The sequence below is a fragment of the Macrobrachium nipponense genome, chromosome 7 (genome assembly GCF_015104395.2).
Source record: "Macrobrachium nipponense isolate FS-2020 chromosome 7, ASM1510439v2, whole genome shotgun sequence".
Taxonomy (NCBI): Eukaryota; Metazoa; Arthropoda; class Malacostraca; order Decapoda; family Palaemonidae; genus Macrobrachium; species Macrobrachium nipponense.
In genome coordinates, this window is record NC_061109.1 from 60,682,102 (window position 1) to 60,689,928 (window position 7,827).

The following is a 7,827-nucleotide window of genomic DNA, read 5'->3' on the forward strand; positions in this document are numbered from 1 at the left end:
TATATATATATATATATATATATATATAATATATATGTGTGTGTGTGTGTGTGTGTGTGTGTGTGTGTGTGTGTATGCATGTATGTGTGTCTGTATTCCTATGTGCCTGTGTATGCATTTATGTATATATCCGAAATACTGTGCGGTAGCCCCACATACACACACACACACACACACACACACACACACACACACATATATATATTATATATATATATATTATATTATATATATATATATATATATGTGAGTGCTTGTGCATGTATGTATGTATGTGTGTATTCTATGTGCCTGTGTATGCGTTTATGTACATACCCAAAATCCTATGCACTAGTCCTAATCAACACACTAATACCTGCCAGGCGTTTGCTTGTGCAAACTCACAAAGCAAACAAATAACGCCAATTTTGAGATTTTAAATAATTTGGACAAATTAGGGAAATAAAGTAATACAGTTAGTTCTTCGAGTGCATATTCAAGTGCTCAAGGCCAATTTATTCAAGTTCAAAGAACTTTATGAGGAAGTTGCGTTCCAGAGCTTTAACAAACAACCAGGAGAGATATACCGACTTTGTTTCTCAGATCTGGCCATATTGTTGTTATTCCATTCTTTCTTTTGTATTCCCTTCCGTATTAAAAATGAAAGCCTGCCGTAACGTTTAACAGATTAGTTCAGCTTTTTTTTTTTTTTTTTTTTTTTTTTTGGGGGGGGGGGGTTTTTTTTTTTGGGGGGGGGGGAGTCTTGGTTTATTCAATATAAAACATAAGAAATTACTCTTATCATGAGGAAGGGTTTTTTTTTGGGTGTCGAATATTTGCACTGGTAAAATGTGATGGAGTATTGATATGAAAATTTTATTTCATTTGTGACAAGTTGACTGCAAAGCTAATCACTGGGACACTTCCGGCCATTCAGCGCTATAGAAAGTGGAAGAGGAGTTGGAGTGGCTGGACAGCAAGATGGAAGAAGATACGCGAAGTAAGTGGCGACAAAGTTGGTGTAGCTAAGGTGCCGAAGGGACGCTGTTAAGCAAGCTTCAGTAATGCCTACAGTACAATCCGTGAGGTGCACTGATGACACTATACCCCAAACGAGGACAAAACAAGTAAATGCTTACAGTGCGCATGCGGTGTGCACTGAGTGCACTAAAACAAATCAATGCAGTGAGTTCTTAAAACGGCAGTTCCAAATATATCAGTATCAAACATAAGGAAAAAAAGCATTGCAGTCTTCTATACGAAAGTGAGTAACGGGAGAACATACAATTCGCAGCCAATGCGCAGATCCCAACAATGGCCTTTTTGAGGAAACGGTCGAAATATCACCGCGTTGTTTCCTTTTCCTCTCTGTCCGTGCAAACGGCCTTTCCTCACCCCCTCCTCACAGACAGACAAGAGCTAAAATGTCGCGATCAATGAAGATATATCGAACCACGTGATAGCGGCAAGAAATCGACCCATACGGACTCTACGGAAAAAGAAAGAGCAAAACAATAACAGGGACTTGTCCGGTCGAATCCGGCCGGCGTGGTCCAACTTTTCTACAAATCAAACCCTTCGTCTATTTCCCTCTGTTACTGACCAGCACTATGGAAAGCTATGTCCCCCTACCCCCTGATCCATTCCCTCATTCCACTCCCCCGTCGCCTCCCCCCAACCCTTCGCCCACACAGGGGATAATCCTTCTCCAAATTCTCCCTTCCACCCACCCCCAAACCACCAGAAATTATTTTACCCCTCCCCTACACTCTGTCTCCCTCTTTCTCTCACTCCAACTCCACGCAGGTAATCCATCCCCCCAAATTCTCCCTTCCACCCACCCCCAGCCCATGAAATGATTTCATTCCTCCCATACCCTCTCCTGCCCTGTTTCCCTCAGCCCCAAGAAGGGATAGATCCCCCTTCAACCCCCACAAGGGAAAGAAGGTTAGATCCCCCTCCACCCTCACCAGGAACAATCCTTCCCGCCAAATCTCCCCCTCCACCCCCACTTAGGGACAATCCTTCCCGCCAAATCTCCCTTCCACCTCCCCTCACCCCCATCCCCTCTTCCAAATGATTTCCCCGCCCGACACCTGCTCCCAAGTCTGGACTTCATGAACATACGGTCTCCTTAATGGACTCACTACGCTTCCACTCACCTGCTCAGGTGTTGAGCGTGTGTGCGCGTCTGGTCCCAGGGATTACCACCGTCAGTCCAGCTTCGTCCTTTCCTTTGAAAAAAAAAAAAAAAGGTTTTGCATTGTGTAAATGAGAATGACCGATGGATACAATGAATTACAAAAGAGGATAAAAAAGAAGAAAACGAAAGGGAGGTTGTATAAAATGGAATTATTAAACTGAATCAAAGGTTTGACTAATGATTGTCTTGCTGTGAGATGTGGACCACAAGATAATTTATTATAAGATACTATCTTTTTAACAGTAAAATTACTACATTTTTGAAAAGAACACTATATGAAAATGTTCAATGGACCTGTCTCCAACCCTTATATTAAAAAAAAAAAGGGGGGGGGAGGTTAAACTGAATTCTTTGCTTTGAGATCTGGGTAAGAATATAATAGCAATAGGAAAATTTTCGACGGAATGATCTTCGACCCATATAATTTCAAAACTCACAAAAGAACTTCAAATTAGCTATGGTCCCCGTTGGGGAAAAATATGATCAAACTAAGATTTACCTACAGTGTAATCACACGAAACTCAATGAATAAGAATGATTTCTTACATTCAGATTTCAATGAGACTGGAAAATAAATGCCCATATAATATACATACCTAACGCAGCCTAAAATGAATACATACAAGATTCAAATGGACACCGAGCAACACTTTCTAATCAAATCTATCATTTGCAAAGTTAGATGCTAAATTATTCACATACCACGCCCGACCTGCGTGTTATAGGAGAAAATGTTAAAAAAGCAAATAAAAAAAACACGGACATTAAATGGTAGCCTTGTTTATAAAAAAAAAAAAAAAAAAAAAAAAAAAAAACACTTACGGACATGAAAGTGTGATCAATCTCCAGCCGGGGCCATTTCTCATTCATGAGTCCATTATGTGTGACTCACCATTTCGTCAAAATGAGGCTTTTTTAGGGAAAAATAATTGGTGGGAGCTGATCCGTTATTTCAATAACATTCATTTTCGCTGAGGTTTCCGATATCTTACAATTATAACTTATTTTCCACTGTGGGACAGTCTCTCGGAGGATATTGTGCAATGGAACTCAAAAGTTCAAAAAGCGAAGATGCAATGCAATGCTACCCTAAAATAATTTTCCCTGTATCTTTATAATTTACTTATACTTTCATCAATTTATTTATGAATTTGTTAATCTATTCTTTCCCTTTTAATAACTGTACTCTTTTTTTCTGTATTTCCAATTACCGTGTTACTTCTTTTTAACGAACGACATATTCTTTGCAAGCTTGATTTTCAAGGCAGTGGCCCCTGTGGTGGGCTTGTTCCACATGCATAGGGTTCATCTTCTGAATAATAATAATAATAATAATAATAATAATAATAATAATAATAATAATAATAATAATAATAATGATAATAATATTTAATTGATTCGTGTCCCGTATCATCTGATCTGAGTAGAAATATAAGTTGTCTCTTATATGATTTAAGAATTGATACCATCCGCTTATTCATTGCAAAAATACTATGAATCCTACTCTAATAATGACCAAAATTGATGGGTATCTTTACGCATGCGCGAGCTAGTACCCTCGTGAACAGGGCTCTTCATAAGCAAGGCATTTATTCCGCCAAACTAACCCGTAACAAAACACTTTCAACACCGTAGAACACTTCCTCTGCCAAAAACGCTTTCGATCTCTTTCAACGCCATAAAACACTTTCAACTGTATAAAACACTAAAAAAATCTTACAACATTACATAACACTTTCAACACTAGATAATACTTTCAACACTATACACCACTTTCAGCACCATATAATAGTTTCAAACATTTTCAACACCACAACATTTTCAAACATTTTCAACGCTGCATCATAATATCGCTATAAAACACTTCCAACGCCTCACAACATTTTCAAACACTTTCAACGCCACATAACACTTTCAACACCATACAACTTTCAAACACTTTCAACACCACATAACACTTCCCAACGCTTCCTCCATACACGAATTGCAACACAGGGGCCAAAAATAGCCAAAACAACATTCAAAGAAGACTCACAGCATAATACAAGTCACTGATGACATCCCACAACAGGCAGGAGAAAGGATTCCTTTTCTTAGCGCCCTTCCCATATACACAGTCAATGGAAAAAGGAGAGTGCCTTTCGTCCTATGTACACGGTCAATGCTAAAAGGAATGGGGTGGGGTGGGGGGGGGGGGTGTCCCTTTTCACACCAAAATACAAGGATATTTAACAATGTGTGGAAACTTTCACGCTGAGATAACATGGCTTCTGCTGACAAAAGGGATGGAAACGTGACGTGTTTCTCAAGAAGGTCTAAAAGGGAAGGGGCCCCTTCGGTATTCCAGAAGATGACATAGAGACACCCCTACCCACTTCAAACCACCCCACCGGCCCCCTTTGGCCTTCTTCCTTCAAATAGGATGTCACAATCTACTAATCTACTGCTGCTAATATTCCAAGTTCATTAAGAAAATCTCTTTGAAAAAGAAATATAATATTCACACATATTTGTAGCCAGTACCCACCAGAACTTACTTTTACCTACTTCCCCTAAGGTTTTCTCTAGCTTCTCAGCACTCATCTCTGGGATGGGACTGCTAGTCCTATGCAAGGGCCTCTAAGAGATGGTCTAGGTCACCTTCCCAAGCGCTGAACAGACCAACGACAATTTCAGTGATCGAGTGGGGATTACTTTGAATATCAGTGTTTTCCAGCAGGTCGTAGAGATTTGGAGCGATTCATCATCTCTTCTTCTAATTACATACATCCATGTATATGTATAATCATGTGTAAATAGATAAGGATCCTTCACAGGCTGGAAGTTCTTTGAAGGAGTATCGGAGAATCCCTGAAGACGCTAGATATCTTGTCAAAGTTTGCAAGAGGCCGACATGAAGTACCTCATCAGTCAACTTGGTGTTACCTGTGTATTTGTGCGTTTATGTGTGCTTATAAAATGATTCAGGTTTTAATTTTCTATTTGTAGGAGATTTTATGGAAACTTGTTTTCATTTCGTCAAGAAATTTGTTAGTTACGATTTTTCAATTTTTCAATACAGAATTTGTTCCTCATATTCATATTTTTCATATACTCACGTGGGTTGGGTTAGGTTAGGTTAAGGGACTTGGAATTTTTTCCTTCATATTCATATTTATGTGAAATGGTGGTTTTTTGCCCATAGAGTATATCTTGACCCAAAATGGAGTTGGGTATTTCCCAAATTGTGGGTTAGGTTGTTAGGTTTAGGTTTAAGTAAGACTTAAAAAACAAAAATTTTCCCTCCAACAATATTCATATTTCTGTTGAAAGGTGGGGTTTTTCATCCGTAGAAAAATATCTTGAGCCAAAATGGGGTTAGATATTTCACGTGGGTTAGGTTAGGTTAAGGGACTTAGAATTATTTCACTCATATTCATATTTATGTGAAATGGGTTTTTTTTTACTCTGTAGAGTATATCTTGAGCCAATAGGTTAGCTTAGGTTAGGTTAAGGGACTTAGAATTTTTTCACTCATATTCATATTTACGTGAAATGGTGGTTTTTTCATCCGTTGAGTATGTCTTGAGCCAAAATGGGGTTGGGTATTTTCAAGGGGGTCGAGCAAAAGCATGGTTCTCCTATCCTAAGAGTTTTTCAGGAGCCAATTTGGGGTTCTTTTCTGAACTAAAGCGAAATATCTAGAGTTTTTCCCGTGTGGTTGTTAATGGTCAATGTACGTGAGGGTTAGATAAAGGGGACCTTATGGAGTTTATCACCTGTGAGCCAAATTGGGGTTGGGTGTTGAGGTTGAGCTGAAATGGGGTCTTTTACCCTACTGGTGTGATACCACGGGAACATAGGAACAGTACCTTCTTAAAGGATATATTATGGCATATTGCTCTGTTCCCATGGGAGAGCAGATTGCAAATGTTTTCAAGTGACTATTGGGACACCCGATTTCAAATGTTTCCAGGTAACAATTGAGAAACCTGGGCTCAAATGTTTTCAAAAATTTTCAGACGTTTTCAGGTGACTGTTGACACGGAAGCAAAACCAACAAAGAGATCTCACCTCACTGCAAGGCAATTACTAAACAGACGATTTCAGTTCCGGTTTCAACCAATGCCAGGCGTATCAACAAGTCACGTAATGACTTCTCCAGTGCCACTCAGGAGAGAGAGAGAGAGAGAGAGAGAGAGAGAGAGAGAGAGAGAGAGAGAGAGAGAGAGAGAAACGTCTCAATCACCTGACCACAGGTCACGGACCTCAAACATTCATGATTAACGGCAGTGATGTGTTCCTAGAGGCAACACAACTCCCACCCCACCACGACCCGATTTCCTTATCCTCCCCTCCCCTCCTCCCACAACACCACCCCCCACAAAAAAAGGGGGGTGATTGATTAGCGACTCTCCTGTCGTCACAACTCAACTCAGAATCTCGACCAATCTCTCCAGTCCCTTTTGTGTCGGGTAATTCAGCGACCCGAAACCCAATCTGCCACTCGATGTTTATCTTTGTAAACGGGAGAAACCGAGGGCAGGATTCCACGTCAGTATCTATCGACAACTCACCGTTTTATTTCTGGGAAGCTGGTTGCAAAAGACACTTGGTACACTTGGATGATAAGACTATTATGAATACACAATCAATAGCTGATGTCGTAACAGACATACTTGATTAGAATACCTGACAAAGCTGGCAAAACTAACTGACATTTGCGAAGCTAAATAACACTGGCAAAGCTTAATGGCATGGGCAAAGTTAAACGACATTGGCAAAGTTAAATGATACTTGCAAAGCTAACTGGTAACGACAAAAGCTAAATGCCACTGGCAAAGCTGAATGACATTGGCAAAGATGACTGAAACTGACGAAGCTAAATGATACTAGCAAAGCCGTAAGGGGAAGTCAGTGGGTCTACCCCGCCGATTTATCTCCTATTGCATTTCCCTTCCTATAATTCCTGTTTGTGGCATCGCCTTATTTCTATGATTCCTAAATGATTGTACGAATAATGAAAGAAACTATCTCCCAAGCTTTTTATTTCTTTTGATAGATGCTCGTCTACAAATGAGGGGGATTTTTTCAATTTCGTCGAGAAAGTTGGTTTTAGAATTTAAAAAAATTTACAGAAATCTTCCAATTTCTAATACAATTTTGGGGTATTTTCTGGTTAGGAGGAAATGATTGAATACGGGTTAGACATAATTTAAAATCTAGATTCACCTATTTTTGGCATAAATAATCTAAAACTAATAGCATGTTCCCACAGTCCATGATAGTAGTACTTGTTGCGTCAAATTTTGAAAGTCAATCAATCAATAAATCACACCTTCTAGAGAGTTAATCTCGAATCCTGAACTTATAACTCGGCCCCGGACAAAAATAAATAAAGAAAAAAATTAAAATGAGCCAACAAATCGAAAAACAAGCAAATCAAATTAACAAAAAACAGCTTTCGCTCACTGGGAAAAAACCTAAATCTTTGTAAAAAGGAAGAACAAATGGGAAAACAAGCAAATCGAATTAAAACAATAAGCCTTAGCTTACTTAAGAAAAAAAAACCTATTTAGAGCTACCCAGTTGTTCGCAATGATCAAAGCTTATTGCTATAGCCTACCTTCCGCCTTCGATCGAGCCTGTGGATATCATTAATGTCA

The 7,827-nt window shown here is 39.3% G+C and overlaps 1 protein-coding gene across 4 annotated transcripts in view; it reads right to left on the reverse strand.

Moving 5' to 3' along the window:
- Nucleotides 1-7,827, reverse strand: part of LOC135217103 (uncharacterized) — a 316,159-nt gene that overhangs the window by 146,434 nt on the left and 161,898 nt on the right. The window contains exon 2 of one of the 4 annotated variants that reach the window (XM_064252795.1): nucleotides 2,142-2,213. The exons of the other annotated variants lie outside the window; for them this stretch is intronic. The gene's annotated coding sequence lies outside the window, so the exon portion shown is untranslated. The remainder of the gene's footprint in view (nucleotides 1-2,141; nucleotides 2,214-7,827) is intronic. 4 annotated transcript variants of the gene reach the window in all.